Raw genomic sequence first — 23,139 nt, 5'->3', positions numbered from 1 at the left:
TTCCAAGCAGTTGACCCGGGTTCGATTCCCGGCCAACGCAAGCTGCGGTGTTTTGCCAAGGTCCAGGGCCGAGGCTGGGCCCTGTCTGGCGTCTCTCGGCTGGACCGGAGACTGCGCGACCGACCGATGGCTCGACAGAGCGAAGGGAGGAGCCGCGCGCCGAGACCAGACGTTTTGAGGCGGTGGGGAGCGGGAAGAGAGCAGCCAGGGCCAGGCGTCTAACCCGCCAGGAGGCGCCGCGGGCAGCTGGCCCGGCAGGAGTAGGCGCAGGTGCCCGCGAGCCCCGAACGGCAGCCCGGGAAGGCCGGTCACGCCGGGCCATCGGGTGTCGGGATCGGGAGGGCGTGCGGGCCTTGTGGCCTAGAAGCTGGCTGTCGGCCCGGCTGCGGGAGGCGAATGTGGGGACCGTCGGTTGCTCTGCAGGCTCCCTGGAGGTTGCCCTTCAGGCTCCCTGGTGGTCTAGTGGTTAGGATTCGGCGCTCTCACCGCCGCGGCCCGGGTTCGATTCGGTCAGGGAAACCTTTGTCCTTCTTCGCTGCACCCACCAAGTTCTTGTCTTGTCTCTTCTTGCCACCTCATGCCACATCTTTGCGCCTGCAAAATCACACACCTCCCTTTCTTCGCGACCATCGCGGCTCTGCTCGCCGGTGCTGCTCCGACCTCCCACCAACCACCACATAGGCAGCTCCCTGTTGGCACAGCCCACATTTGCCTAGCCTCCCACTGCCTCCCACCGTCCTTGATGCAAGACTCCAAATCTGCGCCAGGACAGCTCAGCCTGCCTGATTTCCGACCCGAGCAGCCTTACGAACCTCCACCATCACGCGGGCACACAACACTCACCACGCTGCCCTCGCGCGACACGCTTCCCAGCCACTCATGCACCCCACACAGTCTCCACCTGACTCCCCCATCTGCTCTGAGCTCCAGAAGCAGCCCTCTGGGGCTGCCCAGGCCCACCTGCCCCACCGGCTCCACCTGCCTTCTAACAGACTCCCTGTGAGCATTGCCCTGCTCTGCACCACTCGACGTACGTTTCAAACAAATTGTGTGTGTGTGTGTGTGTGTGTGTGTGTGTGTGTGTGTGTGTAGGGGTGTGTGTGTGTGTGTGTGTGTGTATACTCACGTTATATTTTTATGTATAGCTTGAAAAACTCCAGGGTAGTGTTGGTGGTTGGTGTGGGATGGGGAGGGACGGGACGTGCGGTGTGCCGTGGGTTTGCTGTGGGGCGATGTTACTGCGAGGTAGACGGTCGGCTTGAAGCGAAGAGCCTCTGGGGTGCTTACCGTCCTCACCGCAGACGCCGGGGCAGGCAGTGCGCGTCCCCATCCTCGGATTTCCCGAAAGTCCCCTAGAGCGTCTAAGAAGAGAGGAGGCCAAGTCTGGGCCGGTGGCAAAGGCCACTGGTTTGTCCGCTCCTTGGGGACCGGGGCGCATGGGAGTGGGGAAGAGGCGAAGGAGCAGGCGCAGGTATGAGTCGGAAAATTGGAACGGATCCTCTGTCCACCTGTCGGGTCCACTTCCGGTGGTGGGTCCCCTCGTGCCTGACTTTGCCAGCATGTCCCAGGCCCTGTGTTAGATCCTTGTGTGCTAATGGAGGAGGCGGGCAGCTATGCTCACCACTATACCACCAACGCCGCACCGCCGGGACGGCACCCACGCGACGCCGGGACTGCCACCGGACGGTGGACAGCGGCGCCGACCACGGGGCCTAGCGGAACCTCCCTGAACCCTCCCCACGGCGACCGCCCCGACTTCGAAGCCACCGCCACCGCCCGAGCCACCGCCACCCGGGGCCCCGCCGCTGCGCGCTGCTCCCCGCCGTCCGGGCCGCGCCGCGCTCCGGCACGCACACGCCGGTCCCTGGTGGCGCTCTCGCCGCCTGACTGCAGCAGCAGCCCGGCGCCCGCGAGGGCCACGGGGAACAGCGAGCGTCCGGGACCGCTCGGGCGGGTCATCGACGTGACTCGCGTGGCGCAGCGGGCTCAGCACACGGGAGTCGCACCCTGTCGCTTCTGACACCTGGGTCGGCTCCTCGGAAGGTGATTCGTTCCCTGTCGTTGGGGGTCCTGGGCCGGGAGCGGGGTGCCAGAGGCGAGGGGCCCGAGGTTCCGGAGGCGCGTGGGCCGACGCGCCGTGGGTGTCCCGATCCGGCCCAAGGGCCAGCGCAGCCGTGGCGGCCGGTCTGGCTAAAATGAAAAGATGGCAGCGTCTCCTCGTCGGGGAATCGAACCCCGGTCTCCCGCGTGACAGGCGGGGATACTCACCACTATACTAACGGGGATGACCACCATGACGACCTCAGCGCGACGCCCGGCCCTCTCCGTCGCACCACCCAGGCCCTATGGTCTCCCTCCCGCCATGGCCGACCCCCGCATCCAACCACGCAGTCCCCGGGACGCCGCCACAACGCCCCTCGCACCAGGACCCGAACCCGCAACCCTGGCTCACCACCGCGTCTCCGGCGCCTGCCCTCGCCCGGGCTGTGGAGCGGGGCTCTCAGAGGTGACGGCTCTCTGCCGCCCTCGCCCACGCCGGCGGTTGAGGCTGGACCGACACCTCATGCGCGGCCCCGCCGCGGGTGGGCTGGTGGCCCCGCCGCACCCCACCGCTCCCCCGGGACCCGCAGCGACTCTGGCGCCTAGGAGCGTCTCCACGTCGAAGCGGTGGACACCGGGCGAGGCCCGCAGCCACAGCACCCGGACCGCCACATGCCCGGGCGCCCCGGCGCTCCAGGTCCCATCCGCGCGCGCGTGGGCGCCGGCTGCCAGCCAGGCAAGGGGCCTCGCCTTCAGACCCGCCGTCAGGATGGCCGAGCGGTCTAAGGCGCTGCGTTCAGGTCGCAGTCTCCCCTGGAGGCGTGGGTTCGAATCCCACTCCTGACACGCTCCTCTTTTGGCCACGCCATCCCGGGAGATCGCAGGGCGCGCCTCCTGCCACAACCTCTCCAGCGCTGCCGCTCCCCTCGCACCCTCAACCTCCCGCCCACACCTGTGCCTAGACCAGCGCGCTCCTCTCACTTCCCACCAACTCCTGGAGGAGAGCGCATGGGGCGCCTGCAGGACTAAGCGAGCCTGCCGCTCCTGGGCAGCCCAGCCAGCCCCACAGCCTGCCCGATGCCATTCTTTTGCCAACAGAAGACTTGGTCCACACCCACCCGACACCGGAACTCTTCGCCCAGCCCTCGCCCCGCCACCCCTTTCTTGCCCATCCCCTTCCCGCAACTCCGCGGGAGACACCCACCGCACCCATCTTGCTGCTCTCTGGTCGTCGGGGATTCTCGTGTGTGGAGGGACGCGTGCCAAGGGACGCCTGCCAGACGCTTGCTCCACGCACAGCCACGCGCCCGCCCCCCGCCGGTCCGCCAGCTGGGCCAGGCTTGACGTGGGGCCTCGGCGTCCTCCCGGGAGAGGCGCGGTGGAGCCCCAGAGCCTCAGTCTGGACCGGGGACGCTCCTGGCCGTGGCCTTGGGGCTCCCGTGGCCGGTCCGTCCGTCCAGGGCCCGGGATCCAGCTGGTGCAGGGACTGTCGGGGAGCAGAGGCGGTGGCAGCAGTGTGGGGAGAGTGTGGGCCATGGCATGGGTGGTTCAGTGGTAGAATTCTCGCCTGCCACGCGGGAGGCCCGGGTTCGATTCCCGGCCCATGCACGCACCAGTCCCTTTTGGTCCTCAGACACACGCTCCGTGTCCAGTCCGTCCTCCTCTTTCCAGTCCAAGCTGCGCCCACCGCGCCCACAGCACAACTCATGGGCAGCGCCAGTGCCCGCTGCGCACCGGGAACACAGCGCCTACACACTAACCTGCTCGCCTCCCCTCAACTCCACACTGGATCCTTCACTCACTTCCCGGGCACTTCAAAGCACCTGCCATGCTTAGCTCTCCTGTGCACACTGCAGCCAGCAGCCAGCACCTCCACGGATCTTAGAAGCACCCCCCCCCCAACATCACCAAAACCTCATGTCTCCAGCCTCCCACCCTACACTCTGGCCCCACAAAGCCTGCCTCTCTCACAATGGAGACTGACTTGGTGGACCTCTCTTGATGGGGGGCCTGAATCGCGTACTTGGTCCTGGACCTCCTGTGCTGTGGAGGGACAGTCCGGGTAGGGACCAGAGTGCCTTATTCCCCCTAGGGCATTGCCCAAGGAAACTCATCTATTTCCTTGAGAGCATCCCAGCACTGGTGACTCCGCAGGTGGTGCTTCCTCCTGCCCTTAGTGGAGAACCCCACCGCTGCCGTGTCTCACTTGGCGCTGAGCCCACCCACACCGTTGGCCATCCACAGGGTCTTTGGCCCTACAGGACTCTACTCCCTCCCTGGTGAGATCTCTCTGTCTCTTTGTTTCTCTATCTCTGTCTGTTTTTCTCTCTCTCTGTCTCTCTGTCTCTCTCTCTTACACATATATACATACACACACACACACACACACACACACACACACACACACAGACCAACAAAGAGACAGAGACAGAGACAGAGCAGAAGAGAGAGAGACAGAGAGAGAGAGAGAGAGAGAGAGAGAGAGAGAGGGAAACAGAGAGAGAGGGAGACAGAGAGACAGACATATAGACAGAGACAGAGAGACAGAGAAATCCAGGAGCAGGCAAGAGGTACAAAGACAGACACATCAATCTTACTTCCTTCTGTGTCATCCCAAAGCCCTTCGTTGCTGGCAGGTCATGGCACTGCTCCCTGGGCTAGTCCAGGCTGCCTATTGGCTGTCATGTGTGCCGGGCATCCTCACCACCCCCGCCTGATTGACCAGGGAGGCTGACAGTCTTTGCTCTCCAGAGAGCTCAGTGTGTCCACAGACTCTCGCTTCACACCTTCTCCAACCTCCCAACTCCTGGACCGTGTGTTCTTTCCTGCGGACGGACTCTGTTTTGCTCCGGAAGGCGGTGCCTTCCACCAAGAAAGCCTTCACCCATCTGTCACCACACCCATCCCAGGCACACCTGCAGGAGAAACGTCCTGTCTAACCATAGGCAACTGGCTGGCCTCTGGCACTTGTGAAGTCCCTGACCTGCCTGCTCTCTGTCTTCAACAAAGTGGACTGAGAGTGCTCAGACCTCCCCAGCTTTTTAGTAAAGACAGTTGAGAAACAGAAGCAAGTGGGGCTCCTCACTTGACTTTGGTCTGCAATCAGAGCTGAAACTAGGCAGCATATCAGGAGCAGGAGAGACAGGATGCTGGTCCTAGGACATGCGGTTCTTACCCTGGCAATGGTGACGCCTCCTCCACCACCACCTCCTCCTCCTCCTCCTCCTCCTCCTCCTCCTCCTCCTCCTCCTCCTCCTCTCCTCCTCTTCCTGGTCTTCTCCTCCTCCTTCTCCTCCTTCTTCTACAAATTCTTCTACATCTATTTTCTTCCATCTCTTCTTTTTCTTCTTCTTCTTCTTCTTCTTCTTCTTCTCCCTTTTCCTTTTCTACTAACACTACTACTGCTGCTGCTGCTGCTGCTGCTCCTCCTACTACTACGACGACCATTACTTTGTCCTGTTGTCCCTCCCCTGTACGTCCTCCTCCTCTTCCCCTTCTCCTACTTCTGCTTCTTTTGCTGCTGGTGCTACTGTTGTTGCTGGTCATGCTTGGGGGTATTGGGACGAGAGGGAGTTGGAAATGAGCAGGAAGAGAAGCAGCCCAATCTCTGCCAGCAGGCTCCTGGAACCATCTCCTGGGCCTGCGATCCGGACCGAGCTCAATCCCGCCGTCATCACTCAAGGATCTGACTCTGGGCCTCCTCCATTAGCACACAAGGATCTAACACAGGGCCTCGGACATGCTGGCAAGGTCAGGCGCGAGGGGACCCACCACCGGAAGTGGACCCGACAGGTGGACAGAGGATCCGTTCCAATTTTCCGACTCATACCTGCGCCTGCTCCTGTGCCTCTTCCCCACTCCCATGCGCCCCGGTCCCCAAGGAGCGGGACAAACAGTGGCCTTTGCCACCGCCAGACTTGGCCTCCTCTCTTCTTAGACGCTCTAGGGGACTTTGGGGAAATCCGAGGATGGGGACGCGCACTGCCTGCCCCGGCGTCAGGCGCTGAGGACGGTAAGCACCCCAGAGGCTCTTCGCTTCAAGCCGACCGTCTGCCTCGCACTAACATCGCCCCACAGCAAACCCACGGCACACCGCACGTCCCGTCCCTCCCCATCCCACACCAACCACCAACACTACCCTGGAGTTTTTCAAGCTATACATAAAAATATAACGTGAGTATACACACACACACACACACACACACACACACACACACACACACACACACACAATTTGTTTGAAACGTACGTCGAGTGGTGCAGAGCAGGGCAATGCTCACAGGGAGTCTGTTAGAAGGCAGGTGGAGCCGGTGGGGCAGGTGGGCCTGGGCAGCCCCAGAGGGCTGCTTCTGGAGCTCAGAGCAGATGGGGGAGTCAGGTGGAGACTGTGTGGGGTGCATGAGTGGCTGGGAAGCGTGTGCGCGAGGGCAGCGTGGTGAGTGTGTGTGCCCGCGTGATGGTGGAGGTTCGTAAGCTGCTCGGGTCGGAAATCAGGCAGGCTGAGCTGTCCTGGCGCAGATTTGGAGTCTTGCATCAAGGACGGTGGGAGGCAGTGGGAGGCTAGGCAAATGTGGGCTGTGCCAACAGGGAGCTGCCTATGTGGTGGTTGGTGGGAGGTCGGAGCAGCACCGGCGAGCAGAGCCGCGATGGTCGCGAAGAAAAGGGAGGTGTGTGATTTGCAGGCGGCAAAGATGTGGCATGAGGTGGCAAGAAGAGACAAGACAGAGAACTTGGTGGTGCAGCGAAGAAGGACAAAGGTTTCCCTGACCGGGAATCGAACCCGGGCCGCGGCGGTGAGAGCGCCGAATCCTAACCACTAGACCACCAGGGAGCCTGAAGGGCAACCTCCAGGGAGCCTGCAGAGCAACCGACGGTCCCCACATTCGCCTCCCGCAGCCGGGCCGACAGCCAGCTTCTAGGCCACAAGGCCCGCACGCCCTCCCGATCCCGACACCCGATGGCCCGGCGTGACCGGCCTTCCCGGGCTGCCGTTCGGGGCTCGCGGGCACCTGCGCCTACTCCTGCCGGGCCAGCTGCCCGCGGCGCCTCCTGGCGGGTTAGACGCCTGGCCCTGGCTGCTCTCTTCCCGCTCCCCACCGCCTCAAAACGTCTGGTCTCGGCGCGCGGCCTCCTCCCTTCGCTCTGTCGAGCCATCGGTCGGTCGCGCAGTCTCCGGTCCAGCCGAGAGACGCCAGACAGGGCCCAGCCTCGGCCCTGGACCTTGGCAAAACACCGGCAGCTTGCGTTGGCCGGGAATCGAACCCGGGTCAACTGCTTGGAAGGCAGCTATGCTCACCACTATACCACCAACGCCGCACCGCCGGGACGGCACCCACGCGACGCCGGGGACTGCCACCGGACGGTGGACAGCGGCGCCGACCACGGGGCCTAGCGGAACCTCCCTGAACCCTCCCCACGGCGACCGCCCCGACTTCGAAGCCACCGCCACCGCCCGAGCCACCGCCACCCGGGGCCCCGCCGCTGCGCGCTGCTCCCCGCCGTCCGGGCCGCGCCGCGCTCCGGCACGCACACGCCGGTCCCTGGTGGCGCTCTCGCCGCCTGACTGCAGCAGCAGCCCGGCGCGCCGCGAGGGCCACGGGGAACAGCGAGCGTCCGGGACCGCTCGGGGCGGGTCATCGACGTGACTCGCGTGGCGCAGCGGTGGCTCAGCACACGGGAGTCGCACCCTGTCGCTTCTGACACCTGGGTCGGCTCCTCGGGAAGGTGATTCGTTCCCTGTCGTTGGGGGTCCTGGGCCGGGAGCGGGGTGCCAGAGGCGAGGGGCCCGAGGTTCCGGAGGCGCGTGGGCCGACGCGCCGTGGGTGTCCCGATCCGGGCCTTGGACGCGGCCCAAGGGCCAGCGCAGCCGTGGCGGCCGGTCTGGCTAAAATGAAAAGATGGCAGCGTCTCCTCGTCGGGGAATCGAACCCCGGTCTCCCGCGTGACAGGCGGGGATACTCACCACTATACTAACGGGGATGACCACCACGACGACCTCAGCGCGACGCCCGGCCCTCTCCGTCGCACCACCCAGGCCCTATGGTCTCCCTCCCGCCATGGCCGACCCCCGCATCCAACCACGCAGTCCCCGGGACGCCGCCACAACGCCCCTCGCACCAGGACCCGAACCCGCAACCCTGGCTCACCACCGCGTCTCCGGCGCCTGCCCTCGCCCGGGCTGTGGAGCGGGGCTCTCAGAGGTGACGGCTCTCTGCCGCCCTCGCCCACGCCGGCGGTTGAGGCTGGACCGACACCTCATGCGCGGCCCCGCCGCGGGTGGGCTGGTGGCCCCGCCGCACCCCACCGCTCCCCCGGGACCCGCAGCGACTCTGGCGCCTAGGAGCGTCTCCACGTCGAAGCGGTGGACACCGGGCGAGGCCCGCAGCCACAGCACCCGGACCGCCACATGCCCGGGCGCCCCGGCGCTCCAGGTCCCATCCGCGCGCGCGTGGGCGCCGGCTGCCAGCCAGGCAAGGGGCCTCGCCTTCAGACCCGCCGTCAGGATGGCCGAGCGGTCTAAGGCGCTGCGTTCAGGTCGCAGTCTCCCCTGGAGGCGTGGGTTCGAATCCCACTCCTGACACGCTCCTCTTTTGGCCACGCCATCCCGGGAGATCGCAGGGCGCGCCTCCTGCCACAACCTCTCCAGCGCTGCCGCTCCCCTCGCACCCTCAACCTCCCGCCCACACCTGTGCCTAGACCAGCGCGCTCCTCTCACTTCCCACCAACTCCTGGAGGAGAGCGCATGGGGCGCCTGCAGGACTAAGCGAGCCTGCCGCTCCTGGGCAGCCCAGCCAGCCCCACAGCCTGCCCGATGCCATTCTTTTGCCAACAGAAGACTTGGTCCACACCCACCCGACACCGGAACTCTTCGCCCAGCCCTCGCCCCGCCACCCCTTTCTTGCCCATCCCCTTCCCGCAACTCCGCGGGAGACACCCACCGCACCCATCTTGCTGCTCTCTGGTCGTCGGGGATTCTCGTGTGTGGAGGGACGCGTGCCAAGGGACGCCTGCCAGACGCTTGCTCCACGCACAGCCACGCGCCCGCCCCCCGCCGGTCCGCCAGCTGGGCCAGGCTTGACGTGGGGCCTCGGCGTCCTCCCGGGAGAGGCGCGGTGGAGCCCCAGAGCCTCAGTCTGGACCGGGGACGCTCCTGGCCGTGGCCTTGGGGCTCCCGTGGCCGGTCCGTCCGTCCAGGGCCCGGGATCCAGCTGGTGCAGGGACTGTCGGGGAGCAGAGGCGGTGGCAGCAGTGTGGGGAGAGTGTGGGCCATGGCATGGGTGGTTCAGTGGTAGAATTCTCGCCTGCCACGCGGGAGGCCCGGGTTCGATTCCCGGCCCATGCACGCACCAGTCCCTTTTGGTCCTCAGACACACGCTCCGTGTCCAGTCCGTCCTCCTCTTTCCAGTCCAAGCTGCGCCCACCGCGCCCACAGCACAACTCATGGGCAGCGCCAGTGCCCGCTGCGCACCGGGAACACAGCGCCTACACACTAACCTGCTCGCCTCCCCTCAACTCCACACTGGATCCTTCACTCACTTCCCGGGCACTTCAAAGCACCTGCCATGCTTAGCTCTCCTGTGCACACTGCAGCCAGCAGCCAGCACCTCCACGGATCTTAGAAGCACCCCCCCCCCAACATCACCAAAACCTCATGTCTCCAGCCTCCCACCCTACACTCTGGCCCCACAAAGCCTGCCTCTCTCACAATGGAGACTGACTTGGTGGACCTCTCTTGATGGGGGGCCTGAATCGCGTACTTGGTCCTGGACCTCCTGTGCTGTGGAGGGACAGTCCGGGTAGGGACCAGAGTGCCTTATTCCCCCTAGGGCATTGCCCAAGGAAACTCATCTATTTCCTTGAGAGCATCCCAGCACTGGTGACTCCGCAGGTGGTGCTTCCTCCTGCCCTTAGTGGAGAACCCCACCGCTGCCGTGTCTCACTTGGCGCTGAGCCCACCCACACCGTTGGCCATCCACAGGGTCTTTGGCCCTACAGGACTCTACTCCCTCCCTGGTGAGATCTCTCTGTCTCTTTGTTTCTCTATCTCTGTCTGTTTTTCTCTCTCTCTGTCTCTCTGTCTCTCTCTCTTACACATATATACATACACACACACACACACACACACACACACACACACACAGACCAACAAAGAGACAGAGACAGAGACAGAGCAGAAGAGAGAGAGACAGAGAGAGAGAGAGAGAGAGAGAGAGAGAGAGGGAAACAGAGAGAGAGGGAGACAGAGAGACAGACATATAGACAGAGACAGAGAGACAGAGAAATCCAGGAGCAGGCAAGAGGTACAAAGACAGACACATCAATCTTACTTCCTTCTGTGTCATCCCAAAGCCCTTCGTTGCTGGCAGGTCATGGCACTGCTCCCTGGGCTAGTCCAGGCTGCCTATTGGCTGTCATGTGTGCCGGGCATCCTCACCACCCCCGCCTGATTGACCAGGGAGGCTGACAGTCTTTGCTCTCCAGAGAGCTCAGTGTGTCCACAGACTCTCGCTTCACACCTTCTCCAACCTCCCAACTCCTGGACCGTGTGTTCTTTCCTGCGGACGGACTCTGTTTTGCTCCGGAAGGCGGTGCCTTCCACCAAGAAAGCCTTCACCCATCTGTCACCACACCCATCCCAGGCACACCTGCAGGAGAAACGTCCTGTCTAACCATAGGCAACTGGCTGGCCTCTGGCACTTGTGAAGTCCCTGACCTGCCTGCTCTCTGTCTTCAACAAAGTGGACTGAGAGTGCTCAGACCTCCCCAGCTTTTTAGTAAAGACAGTTGAGAAACAGAAGCAAGTGGGGCTCCTCACTTGACTTTGGTCTGCAATCAGAGCTGAAACTAGGCAGCATATCAGGAGCAGGAGAGACAGGATGCTGGTCCTAGGACATGCGGTTCTTACCCTGGCAATGGTGACGCCTCCTCCACCACCACCACCTCCTCCTCCTCCTCCTCCTCCTCCTCCTCCTCCTCCTCCTCTTCCTGGTCTTCTCCTGCTCCTTCTCCTCCTTCTTCTACTAATTCTTCTCCATCTATTTTCTTCCATCTCTTCTTTTCCTTCTTCCTCTTCTTCTTTTTCTTCTTCTCCCTTTTCCTATTCTACTAACACTACTACTACTGCTGCTGCTGCTGCTGCTGCTGCTGCTGCTCCTCCTCCTACTACGACGACCATTACTTTGTCCTGTTGTCCCTCCCCTGTACGTCCTCCTCCTCTTCCCCTTCTCCTACTTCTGCTTCTTTTGCTGCTGGTGCTACTGTTGTTGCTGGTCATGCTTGGGGGTGTTGGGACGAGAGGGAGTTGGAAATGAGCAGGAAGAGAAGCAGCCCAATCTCTGCCAGCAGGCTCCTGGAACCATCTCCTGGGCCTGCGATCCGGACCGAGCTCAATCCCGCCGTCATCACTCAAGGATCGGACTCTGGGCCTCCTCCATTAGCACACAAGGATCTAACACAGGGCCTCGGACATGCTGGCAAGGTCAGGCACGAGGGGACCCACCACCGGAAGTGGACCCGACTGGTGGACAGAGGATCCGTTCCAATTTTCCGACTCATACCTGCGCCTGCTCCTTCGCCTCTTCCCCACTCCCATGCGCCCCGGTCCCCAAGGAGCGGGACAACCAGTGGCCTTTGCCACCGCCAGACTTGGCCTCCTCTCTTCTTAGACGCTCTAGGGGACTTTCGGGAAATCCGAGGATGGGGACGCGCACTGCCTGCCCCGGCGTCGGCGGTGAGGACGGTAAGCACCCCAGAGGCTCTTCGCTTCAAGCCGACCGTCTGCCTCGCACTAACATCGCCCCACAGCAAACCCACGGCACACCGCACGTCCCGTCCCTCCCCATCCCACACCAACCACCAACACTACCCTGGAGTTTTTCAAGCTATACATAAAAATATAACGTGAGTATACACACACACACACACACACACACACACACACACACACACACACACAATTTGTTTGAAACGGACGTCGAGTGGTGCAGAGCAGGGCAATGCTCACAGGGAGTCTGTTAGAAGGCAGGTGGAGCCGGTGGGGCAGGTGGGCCCGGGCAGCCCCAGAGGGCTTCTTCTGGAGCTCAGAGCAGATGGGGGAGTCAGGTGGAGACTGTGTGGGGTGCATGAGTGGCTGGGAAGCGTGTGCGCGAGGGCAGCGTGGTGAGTGTGTGTGCCCGCGTGATGGTGGAGGTTCGTAAGCTGCTCGGGTCGGAAATCAGGCAGGCTGAGCTGTCCTGGCGCAGATTTGGAGTCTTGTATCAAGGACGGTGGGAGGCAGTGGGAGGCTAGGCAAATGTGGGCTGTGCCAACAGGGAGCTGCCTATGTGGTGGTTGGTGGGAGGTCGGAGCAGCACCGGCGAGCAGAGCCGCGATGGTCGCGAAGAAAAGGGAGGTGTGTGATTTGCGGGTGCCAAAGATGTGGCATGAGGTGGCAAGAAGAGACAAGACAGAGAACTTGGTGGTGCAGCGAAGAAGGACAAAGGTTTCCCTGACCGGGAATCGAACCCGGGCCGCGGCGGTGAGAGCGCCGAATCCTAACCACTAGACCACCAGGGAGCCTGAAGGGCAACCTCCAGGGAGCCTGCAGAGCAACCGACGGTCCCCACATTCGCCTCCCGCAGCCGGGCCGACAGCCAGCTTCTAGGCCACAAGGCCCGCACGCCCTCCCGATCCCGACACCCGATGGCCCGGCGTGACCGGCCTTCCCGGGCTGCCGTTCGGGGCTCGCGGGCACCTGCGCCTACTCCTGCCGGGCCAGCTGCCCGCGGCGCCTCCTGGCGGGTTAGACGCCTGGCCCTGGCTGCTCTCTTCCCGCTCCCCACCGCCTCAAAACGTCTGGTCTCGGCGCGCGGCCTCCTCCCTTCGCTCTGTCGAGCCATCGGTCGGTCGCGCAGTCTCCGGTCCAGCCGAGAGACGCCAGACAGGGCCCAGCCTCGGCCCTGGACCTTGGCAAAACACCGGCAGCTTGCGTTGGCCGGGAATCGAACCCGGGTCAACTGCTTGGAAGGCAGCTATGCTCACCACTATACCACCAACGCCGCACCGCCGGGACGGCACCCACGCGACGCCGGGGACTGCCACCGGACGGTGGACAGCGGCGCCGACCACGGGGCCTAGCGGAACCTCCCTGAACCCTCCCCACGGCGACCGCCCCGACTTCGAAGCCACCGCCACCGCCCGAGCCACCGCCACCCGGGGCCCCGCCGCTGCGCGCTGCTCCCCGCCGTCCGGGCCGCGCCGCGCTCCGGCACGCACACGCCGGTCCCTGGTGGCGCTCTCGCCGCCTGACTGCAGCAGCAGCCCGGCGCGCCGCGAGGGCCACGGGGAACAGCGAGCGTCCGGGACCGCTCGGGGCGGGTCATCGACGTGACTCGCGTGGCGCAGCGGTGGCTCAGCACACGGGAGTCGCACCCTGTCGCTTCTGACACCTGGGTCGGCTCCTCGGGAAGGTGATTCGTTCCCTGTCGTTGGGGGTCCTGGGCCGGGAGCGGGGTGCCAGAGGCGAGGGGCCCGAGGTTCCGGAGGCGCGTGGGCCGACGCGCCGTGGGTGTCCCGATCCGGGCCTTGGACGCGGCCCAAGGGCCAGCGCAGCCGTGGCGGCCGGTCTGGCTAAAATGAAAAGATGGCAGCGTCTCCTCGTCGGGGAATCGAACCCCGGTCTCCCGCGTGACAGGCGGGGATACTCACCACTATACTAACGGGGATGACCACCACGACGACCTCAGCGCGACGCCCGGCCCTCTCCGTCGCACCACCCAGGCCCTATGGTCTCCCTCCCGCCATGGCCGACCCCCGCATCCAACCACGCAGTCCCCGGGACGCCGCCACCACGCCCCTCGCACCAGGACCCGAACCCGCAACCCTGGCTCACCACCGGGTCTCCGGCGCCTGCCCTCGCCCGGGCTGTGGAGCGGGGCTCTCAGAGGTGACGGCTCTCTGCCGCCCTCGCCCACGCCGGCGGTTGAGGCTGGACCGACACCTCATGCGCGGCCCCGCCGCGGGTGGGCTGGTGGCCCCGCCGCACCCCACCGCTCCCCCGGGACCCGCAGCGACTCTGACCCCTAGGAGCGTCTCCACGTCGAAGCGGTGGACACCGGGCGAGGCCCGCAGCCACAGCACCCGGACCGCCACATGCCCGGGCGCCCCGGCGCTCCAGGTCCCATCCGCGCGCGCGTGGGCGCCGGCTGCCAGCCAGGCAAGGGGCCTCGCCTTCAGACCCGCCGTCAGGATGGCCGAGCGGTCTAAGGCGCTGCGTTCAGGTCGCAGTCTCCCCTGGAGGCGTGGGTTCGAATCCCACTCCTGACACGCTCCTCTTTTGGCCACGCCATCCCGGGAGATCGCAGGGCGCGCCTCCTGCCACAACCTCTCCAGCGCTGCCGCTCCCCTCGCACCCTCAACCTCCCGCCCACACCTGTGCCTAGACCAGCGCGCTCCTCTCACTTCCCACCAACTCCTGGAGGAGAGCGCATGGGGCGCCTGCAGGACTAAGCGAGCCTGCCGCTCCTGGGCAGCCCAGCCAGCCCCACAGCCTGCCCGATGCCATTCTTTTGCCAACAGAAGACTTGGTCCACACCCACCCGACACCGGAACTCTTCGCCCAGCCCTCGCCCCGCCACCCCTTTCTTGCCCATCCCCTTCCCGCAACTCCGCGGGAGACACCCACCGCACCCATCTTGCTGCTCTCTGGTCGTCGGGGATTCTCGTGTGTGGAGGGACGCGTGCCAAGGGACGCCTGCCAGACGCTTGCTCCACGCACAGCCACGCGCCCGCCCCCCGCCGGTCCGCCAGCTGGGCCAGGCTTGACGTGGGGCCTCGGCGTCCTCCCGGGAGAGGCGCGGTGGAGCCCCAGAGCCTCAGTCTGGACCGGGGACGCTCCTGGCCGTGGCCTTGGGGCTCCCGTGGCCGGTCCGTCCGTCCAGGGCCCGGGATCCAGCTGGTGCAGGGACTGTCGGGGAGCAGAGGCGGTGGCAGCAGTGTGGGGAGAGTGTGGGCCATGGCATGGGTGGTTCAGTGGTAGAATTCTCGCCTGCCACGCGGGAGGCCCGGGTTCGATTCCCGGCCCATGCACGCACCAGTCCCTTTTGGTCCTCAGACACACGCTCCGTGTCCAGTCCGTCCTCCTCTTTCCAGTCCAAGCTGCGCCCACCGCGCCCACAGCACAACTCATGGGCAGCGCCAGTGCCCGCTGCGCACCGGGAACACAGCGCCTACACACTAACCTGCTCGCCTCCCCTCAACTCCACACTGGATCCTTCACTCACTTCCCGGGCACTTCAAAGCACCTGCCATGCTTAGCTCTCCTGTGCACACTGCAGCCAGCAGCCAGCACCTCCACGGATCTTAGAAGCACCCCCCCCCCAACATCACCAAAACCTCATGTCTCCAGCCTCCCACCCTACACTCTGGCCCCACAAAGCCTGCCTCTCTCACAATGGAGACTGACTTGGTGGACCTCTCTTGATGGGGGGCCTGAATCGCGTACTTGGTCCTGGACCTCCTGTGCTGTGGAGGGACAGTCCGGGTAGGGACCAGAGTGCCTTATTCCCCCTAGGGCATTGCCCAAGGAAACTCATCTATTTCCTTGAGAGCATCCCAGCACTGGTGACTCCGCAGGTGGTGCTTCCTCCTGCCCTTAGTGGAGAACCCCACCGCTGCCGTGTCTCACTTGGCGCTGAGCCCACCCACACCGTTGGCCATCCACAGGGTCTTTGGCCCTACAGGACTCTACTCCCTCCCTGGTGAGATCTCTCTGTCTCTTTGTTTCTCTATCTCTGTCTGTTTTTCTCTCTCTCTGTCTCTCTGTCTCTCTCTCTTACACATATATACATACACACACACACACACACACACACACACACACACACACAGACCAACAAAGAGACAGAGACAGAGACAGAGCAGAAGAGAGAGAGACAGAGAGAGAGAGAGAGAGAGAGAGAGAGAGAGAGGGAAACAGAGAGAGAGGGAGACAGAGAGACAGACATATAGACAGAGACAGAGAGACAGAGAAATCCAGGAGCAGGCAAGAGGTACAAAGACAGACACATCAATCTTACTTCCTTCTGTGTCATCCCAAAGCCCTTCGTTGCTGGCAGGTCATGGCACTGCTCCCTGGGCTAGTCCAGGCTGCCTATTGGCTGTCATGTGTGCCGGGCATCCTCACCACCCCCGCCTGATTGACCAGGGAGGCTGACAGTCTTTGCTCTCCAGAGAGCTCAGTGTGTCCACAGACTCTCGCTTCACACCTTCTCCAACCTCCCAACTCCTGGACCGTGTGTTCTTTCCTGCGGACGGACTCTGTTTTGCTCCGGAAGGCGGTGCCTTCCACCAAGAAAGCCTTCACCCATCTGTCACCACACCCATCCCAGGCACACCTGCAGGAGAAACGTCCTGTCTAACCATAGGCAACTGGCTGGCCTCTGGCACTTGTGAAGTCCCTGACCTGCCTGCTCTCTGTCTTCAACAAAGTGGACTGAGAGTGCTCAGACCTCCCCAGCTTTTTAGTAAAGACAGTTGAGAAACAGAAGCAAGTGGGGCTCCTCACGTGACTTTGGTCTGCACTCAGAGCTGAAACTAGGCAGCATATCAGGAGCAGGAGAGACAGGATGCTGGTCCTAGGACATGCGGTTCTTACCCTGGCAATGGTGACGCCTCCTCCACCACCACCACCTCCTCCTCCTCCTCCTCCTCCTCCTCCTCCTCCTCCTCCTCCTCTTCCTTCTCCTCCTCTTCCTGGTCTTCTCCTGCTCCTTCTCCTTCTTCTTCTACTAATTCTTCTCCATCTATTTTCTTCCATCTCTTCTTTTCCTTCTTCCTCTTCTTCTTTTTCTTCTTCTCCCTTTTCCTATTCTACTAACACTACTACTACTGCTGCTGCTGCTGCTGCTGCTGCTCCTCCTACTACTACGACGACCATTACTTTGTCCTGTTGTCCCTCCCCTGTACGTCCTCCTCCTCTTCCCCTTCTCCTACTTCTGCTTCTTTTGCTGCTGGTGCTACTGTTGTTGCTGGTCATGCTTGGGGGTATTGGGACGAGAGGGAGTTGGAAATGAGCAGGAAGAGAAGCAGCCCAATCTCTGCCAGCAGGCTCCTGGAACCATCTCCTGGGCCTGCGATCCGGACCGAGCTCAATCCCGCCGTCATCACTCAAGGATCTGACTCTGGGCCTCCTCCATTAGCACACAAGGATCTAACACAGGGCCTCGGACATGCTGGCAAGGTCAGGCGCGAGGGGACCCACCACCGGAAGTGGACCCGACAGGTGGACAGAGGATCCGTTCCAATTTTCCGACTCATACCTGCGCCTGCTCCTGTGCCTCTTCCCCACTCCCATGCGCCCCGGTCCCCAAGGAGCGGGACAAACAGTGGCCTTTGCCACCGCCAGACTTGGCCTCCTCTCTTCTTAGACGCTCTAGGGGACTTTCGGGAAATCCGAGGATGGGGACGCGCACTGCCTGCCCCGGCGTCAGCGGTGAGGACGGTAAGCACTCCAGAGGCTCTTCGCTTCAAGCCGACCGTCTGCCTCGCACTAACATCGCCCCACAGCAAACCCACGGCACACCGCACGTCCCGTCCCTCCCCATCCCACACCAACCACCAACACTACCCTGGAGTTTTTCAAGCTATACATAAAAATATAACGTGAGTATACACACACACACACACACACACACACACACACACACACACACACACACACACACACAATTTGTTTGAAACGTACGTCGAGTGGTGCAGAGCAGGGCAATGCTCACAGGGAGTCTGTTAGAAGGCAGGTGGAGCCGGTGGGGCAGGTGGGCCTGGGCAGCCCCAGAGGGCTGCTTCTGGAGCTCAGAGCAGATGGGGGAGTCAGGTGGAGACTGTGTGGGGTGCATGAGTGGCTGGGAAGCGTGTGCGCGAGGGCAGCGTGGTGAGTGTGTGTGCCCGCGTGATGGTGGAGGTTCGTAAGCTGCTCGGGTCGGAAATCAGGCAGGCTGAGCTGTCCTGGCGCAGATTTGGAGTCTTGCATCAAGGACGGTGGGAGGCAGTGGGAGGCTAGGCAAATGTGGGCTGTGCCAACAGGGAGCTGCCTATGTGGTGGTTGGTGGGAGGTCGGAGCAGCACCGGCGAGCAGAGCCGCGATGGTCGCGAAGAAAAGGGAGGTGTGTGATTTGCAGGCGGCAAAGATGTGGCATGAGGTGGCAAGAAGAGACAAGACAGAGAACTTGGTGGTGCAGCGAAGAAGGACAAAGGTTTCCCTGACCGGGAATCGAACCCGGGCCGCGGCGGTGAGAGCGCCGAATCCTAACCACTAGACCACCAGGGAGCCTGAAGGGCAACCTCCAGGGAGCCTGCAGAGCAACCGACGGTCCCCACATTCGCCTCCCGCAGCCGGGCCGACAGCCAGCTTCTAGGCCACAAGGCCCGCACGCCCTCCCGATCCCGACACCCGATGGCCCGGCGTGACCGGCCTTCCCGGGCTGCCGTTCGGGGCTCGCGGGCACCTGCGCCTACTCCTGCCGGGCCAGCTGCCCGCGGCGCCTCCTGGCGGGTTAGACGCCTGGCCCTGGCTGCTCTCTTCCCGCTCCCCACCGCCTCAAAACGTCTGGTCTCGGCGCGCGGCCTCCTCCCTTCGCTCTGTCGAGCCATCGGTCGGTCGCGCAGTCTCCGGTCCAGCCGAGAGACGCCAGACAGGGCCCAGCCTCGGCCCTGGACCTTGGCAAAACACCGGCAGCTTGCGTTGGCCGGGAATCGAACCCGGGTCAACTGCTTGGAAGGCAGCTATGCTCACCACTATACCACCAACGCCGCACCGCCGGGACGGCACCCACGCGACGCCGGGGACTGCCACCGGACGGTGGACAGCGGCGCCGACCACGGGGCCTAGCGGAACCTCCCTGAACCCTCCCCACGGCGACCGCCCCGACTTCGAAGCCACCGCCACCGCCCGAGCCACCGCCACCCGGGGCCCCGCCGCTGCGCGCTGCTCCCCGCCGTCCGGGCCGCGCCGCGCTCCGGCACGCACACGCCGGTCCCTGGTGGCGCTCTCGCCGCCTGACTGCAGCAGCAGCCCGGCGCGCCGCGAGGGCCACGGGGAACAGCGAGCGTCCGGGACCGCTCGGGGCGGGTCATCGACGTGACTCGCGTGGCGCAGCGGTGGCTCAGCACACGGGAGTCGCACCCTGTCGCTTCTGACACCTGGGTCGGCTCCTCGGGAAGGTGATTCGTTCCCTGTCGTTGGGGGTCCTGGGCCGGGAGCGGGGTGCCAGAGGCGAGGGGCCCGAGGTTCCGGAGGCGCGTGGGCCGACGCGCCGTGGGTGTCCCGATCCGGGCCTTGGACGCGGCCCAAGGGCCAGCGCAGCCGTGGCGGCCGGTCTGGCTAAAATGAAAAGATGGCAGCGTCTCCTCGTCGGGGAATCGAACCCCGGTCTCCCGCGTGACAGGCGGGGATACTCACCACTATACTAACGGGGATGACCACCACGACGACCTCAGCGCGACGCCCGGCCCTCTCCGTCGCACCACCCAGGCCCTATGGTCTCCCTCCCGCCATGGCCGACCCCCGCATCCAACCACGCAGTCCCCGGGACGCCGCCACAACGCCCCTCGCACCAGGACCCGAACCCGCAACCCTGGCTCACCACCGCGTCTCCGGCGCCTGCCCTCGCCCGGGCTGTGGAGCGGGGCTCTCAGAGGTGACGGCTCTCTGCCGCCCTCGCCCACGCCGGCGGTTGAGGCTGGACCGACACCTCATGCGCGGCCCCGCCGCGGGTGGGCTGGTGGCCCCGCCGCACCCCACCGCTCTCCCGGGACCCGCAGCGACTCTGACCCCTAGGAGCGTCTCCACGTCGAAGCGGTGGACACCGGGCGAGGCCCGCAGCCACAGCACCCGGACCGCCACATGCCCGGGCGCCCCGGCGCTCCAGGTCCCATCCGCGCGCGCGTGGGCGCCGGCTGCCAGCCAGGCAAGGGGCCTCGCCTTCAGACCCGCCGTCAGGATGGCCGAGCGGTCTAAGGCGCTGCGTTCAGGTCGCAGTCTCCCCTGGAGGCGTGGGTTCGAATCCCACTCCTGACACGCTCCTCTTTTGGCCACGCCATCCCGGGAGATGGCAGGGCGCGCCTCCTGCCACAACCTCTCCAGCGCTGCCGCTCCCCTCGCACCCTCAACCTCCCGCCCACACCTGTGCCCAGACGAGCGCGCTCCTCTCACTTCCCACCAACTCCTGGAGGAGAGCGCATGGGGCGCCTGCAGGACTAAGCGAGCCTGCCGCTCCTGGGCAGCCCAGCCAGCCCCACAGCCTGCCCGATGCCATTCTTTTGCCAACAGAAGACTTGGTCCACACCCACCCGACACCGGAACTCTTCGCCCAGCCCTCGCCCCGCCACCCCTTTCTTGCCCATCCCCTTCCCGCAACTCCGCGGGAGACACCCACCGCACCCATCTTGCTGCTCTCTGGTCGTCGGGGATTCTCGTGTGTGGAGGGACGCGTGCCAAGGGACGCCTGCCAGACGCTTGCTCCACGCACAGCCACGCGCCCGACCCCCGCCGGTCCGCCAGCAGGGCCAGGCTTGACGTGGGGCCTCGGCGTCCTCCCGGGAGAGGCGCGGTGGAGCCCCAGAGCCTCAGTCTGGACCGGGGACGCTCCTGGCCGTGGCCTTGGGGCTCCCGTGGCCGGTCCGTCCGTCCAGGGCCCGGGATCCAGCTGGTGCAGGGACTGTCGGGGAGCAGAGGCTGTGGCAGCAGTGTGGGGAGAGTGTGGGCCATGGCATGGGTGGTTCAGTGGTAGAATTCTCGCCTGCCACGCGGGAGGCCCGGGTTCGATTCCCGGCCCATGCACGCACCAGTCCCTTTTGGTCCTCAGACACACGCTCCGTGTCCAGTCCGTCCTCCTCTTTCCAGTCCAAGCTGCGCCCACCGCGCCCACAGCACAACTCATGGGCAGCGCCAGTGCCCGCTGCGCACCGGGAACACAGCGCCTACACACTAACCTGCTCGCCTCCCCTCAACTCCACACTGGATCCTTCACTCACTTCCCGGGCACTTCAAAGCACCTGCCATGCTTAGCTCTCCTGTGCACACTGCAGCCAGCAGCCAGCACCTCCACGGATCTTAGAAGCACCCCCCCCCCAACATCACCAAAACCTCATGTCTCCAGCCTCCCACCCTACACTCTGGCCCCACAAAGCCTGCCTCTCTCACAATGGAGACTGACTTGGTGGACCTCTCTTGATGGGGGGCCTGAATCGCGTACTTGGTCCTGGACCTCCTGTGCTGTGGAGGGACAGTCCGGGTAGGGACCAGAGTGCCTTATTCCCCCTAGGGCATTGCCCAAGGAAACTCATCTATTTCCTTGAGAGCATCCCAGCACTGGTGACTCCGCAGGTGGTGCTTCCTCCTGCCCTTAGTGGAGAACCCCACCGCTGCCGTGTCTCACTTGGCGCTGAGCCCACCCACACCGTTGGCCATCCACAGGGTCTTTGGCCCTACAGGACTCTACTCCCTCCCTGGTGAGATCTCTCTGTCTCTTTGTTTCTCTATCTCTGTCTGTTTTTCTCTCTCTCTGTCTCTCTGTCTCTCTCTCTTACACATATATACATACACACACACACACACACACACACACACACACACACACACAGACCAACAAAGAGACAGAGACAGAGACAGAGCAGAAGAGAGAGAGACAGAGAGAGAGAGAGAGAGAGAGAGAGAGAGAGAGAAACAGAGAGAGAGGGAGACAGAGAGACAGACATATAGACAGAGACAGAGAGACAGAGAAATCCAGGAGCAGGCAAGAGGTACAAAGACAGACACATCAATCTTACTTCCTTCTGTGTCATCCCAAAGCCCTTCGTTGCTGGCAGGTCATGGCACTGCTCCCTGGGCTAGTCCAGGCTGCCTATTGGCTGTCATGTGTGCCGGGCATCCTCACCACCCCCGCCTGATGACCAGGGAGGCTGACAGTCTTTGCTCTCCAGAGAGCTCAGTGTGTCCACAGACTCTCGCTTCACACCTTCTCCAACCTCCCAACTCCTGGACCGTGTGTTCTTTCCTGCGGACGGACTCTGTTTTGCTCCGGAAGGCGGTGCCTTCCACCAAGAAAGCCTTCACCCATCTGTCACCACACCCATCCCAGGCACACCTGCAGGAGAAACGTCCTGTCTAACCATAGGCAACTGGCTGGCCTCTGGCACTTGTGAAGTCCCTGACCTGCCTGCTCTCTGTCTTCAACAAAGGGGACTGAGAGTGCTCAGACCTCCCCAGCTTTTTAGTAAAGACAGTTGAGAAACAGAAGCAAGTGGGGCTCCTCACTTGACTTTGGTCTGCAATCAGAGCTGAAACTAGGCAGCATATCAGGAGCAGGAGAGACAGGATGCTGGTCCTAGGACATGCGGTTCTTACCCTGGCAATGGTGACACCCCCTCCACCACCACCTCCTCCTCCTCCTCCTCCTCCTCCTCCTCCTCCTCCTCCTCCTCCTCCTCCTTCTCCTCCTCTTCCTGGTCTTCTCCTGCTCCTTCTCCTTCTTCTTCTACTAATTCTTCTCCATCTATTTTCTTCCATCTCTTCTTTTCCTTCTTCCTCTTCTTCTTTTTCTTCTTCTCCCTTTTCCTATTCTACTAACACTACTACTGCTGCTGCTGCTGCTGCTGCTGCTGCTCCTCCTACTACTACGACGACCATTACTTTGTCCTGTTGTCCCTCCCCTGTACGTCCTCCTCCTCTTCCCCTTCTCCTACTTCTGCTTCTTTTGCTGCTGGTGCTAACTGTTGTTGCTGGTCATGCGTTGGGGGTATTGGGACGGAGGAGTGGGAAATGAGCAGGAAGAGAAGCAGCCCAATCTCTGCCAGCAGGGCTCCTGGAACCATCTCCTGGGCCTGCGATCCGGACCGGCTCAATCCCGCCGTCATCACTCAAGGATCTGACTCTGGGCCTCCTCCATTAGCACACAAGGATCTAACACAGGGCCTCGGACATGCTGGCAAGGTCAGGCGCGAGGGGACCCACCACCGGAAGTGGACCCGACAGGTGGACAGAGGATCCGTTCCAATTTTCCGACTCATACCTGCGCCTGCTCCTGTGCCTCTTCCCCACTCCCATGCGCCCCGGTACTCTCTCTT

The 23,139-nt window shown here is 63.4% G+C and overlaps 18 non-coding genes across 18 annotated transcripts; 8 read left to right on the top strand and 10 right to left on the bottom strand.

Annotated features, from left to right (window-relative positions):
- Positions 1-2,213: 2,213 nt before the first annotated feature.
- Trnad-guc lies at positions 2,214-2,285 on the bottom strand. Its single transcript has one exon. It is a non-coding gene; the product is annotated as a tRNA-Asp (tRNA).
- A 518-nt stretch (positions 2,286-2,803) lies between these two features.
- Trnal-cag lies at positions 2,804-2,886 on the top strand. The gene has a single exon. It is a non-coding gene; the product is annotated as a tRNA-Leu (tRNA).
- Positions 2,887-3,577: 691 nt separating this feature from the next.
- On the top strand, positions 3,578-3,648 carry Trnag-gcc. The gene has a single exon. It is a non-coding gene; the product is annotated as a tRNA-Gly (tRNA).
- Positions 3,649-6,799: 3,151 nt separating this feature from the next.
- Trnae-cuc lies at positions 6,800-6,871 on the bottom strand. Its single transcript has one exon. It is a non-coding gene; the product is annotated as a tRNA-Glu (tRNA).
- Positions 6,872-7,281: 410 nt separating this feature from the next.
- On the bottom strand, positions 7,282-7,353 carry Trnag-ucc. Its single transcript has one exon. It is a non-coding gene; the product is annotated as a tRNA-Gly (tRNA).
- A 594-nt stretch (positions 7,354-7,947) lies between these two features.
- On the bottom strand, positions 7,948-8,019 carry Trnad-guc. Its single transcript has one exon. It is a non-coding gene; the product is annotated as a tRNA-Asp (tRNA).
- A 518-nt stretch (positions 8,020-8,537) lies between these two features.
- Positions 8,538-8,620, top strand: Trnal-cag. Its single transcript has one exon. It is a non-coding gene; the product is annotated as a tRNA-Leu (tRNA).
- A 691-nt stretch (positions 8,621-9,311) lies between these two features.
- Positions 9,312-9,382, top strand: Trnag-gcc. The gene has a single exon. It is a non-coding gene; the product is annotated as a tRNA-Gly (tRNA).
- A 3,140-nt stretch (positions 9,383-12,522) lies between these two features.
- On the bottom strand, positions 12,523-12,594 carry Trnae-cuc. The gene has a single exon. It is a non-coding gene; the product is annotated as a tRNA-Glu (tRNA).
- Positions 12,595-13,004: 410 nt separating this feature from the next.
- On the bottom strand, positions 13,005-13,076 carry Trnag-ucc. The gene has a single exon. It is a non-coding gene; the product is annotated as a tRNA-Gly (tRNA).
- A 594-nt stretch (positions 13,077-13,670) lies between these two features.
- Positions 13,671-13,742, bottom strand: Trnad-guc. Its single transcript has one exon. It is a non-coding gene; the product is annotated as a tRNA-Asp (tRNA).
- A 518-nt stretch (positions 13,743-14,260) lies between these two features.
- On the top strand, positions 14,261-14,343 carry Trnal-cag. The gene has a single exon. It is a non-coding gene; the product is annotated as a tRNA-Leu (tRNA).
- Positions 14,344-15,034: 691 nt separating this feature from the next.
- Trnag-gcc lies at positions 15,035-15,105 on the top strand. The gene has a single exon. It is a non-coding gene; the product is annotated as a tRNA-Gly (tRNA).
- Positions 15,106-18,271: 3,166 nt separating this feature from the next.
- On the bottom strand, positions 18,272-18,343 carry Trnae-cuc. Its single transcript has one exon. It is a non-coding gene; the product is annotated as a tRNA-Glu (tRNA).
- A 410-nt stretch (positions 18,344-18,753) lies between these two features.
- Positions 18,754-18,825, bottom strand: Trnag-ucc. Its single transcript has one exon. It is a non-coding gene; the product is annotated as a tRNA-Gly (tRNA).
- Positions 18,826-19,419: 594 nt separating this feature from the next.
- Positions 19,420-19,491, bottom strand: Trnad-guc. The gene has a single exon. It is a non-coding gene; the product is annotated as a tRNA-Asp (tRNA).
- Positions 19,492-20,009: 518 nt separating this feature from the next.
- On the top strand, positions 20,010-20,092 carry Trnal-cag. Its single transcript has one exon. It is a non-coding gene; the product is annotated as a tRNA-Leu (tRNA).
- Positions 20,093-20,783: 691 nt separating this feature from the next.
- On the top strand, positions 20,784-20,854 carry Trnag-gcc. Its single transcript has one exon. It is a non-coding gene; the product is annotated as a tRNA-Gly (tRNA).
- Positions 20,855-23,139: the final 2,285 nt, after the last annotated feature.

This window comes from Onychomys torridus, unplaced genomic scaffold (genome assembly GCF_903995425.1).
Source record: "Onychomys torridus unplaced genomic scaffold, mOncTor1.1, whole genome shotgun sequence".
NCBI lineage: Eukaryota > Metazoa > Chordata > Mammalia > Rodentia > Cricetidae > Onychomys > Onychomys torridus.
This window is presented reverse-complemented; position numbering and strand designations above follow the sequence as displayed.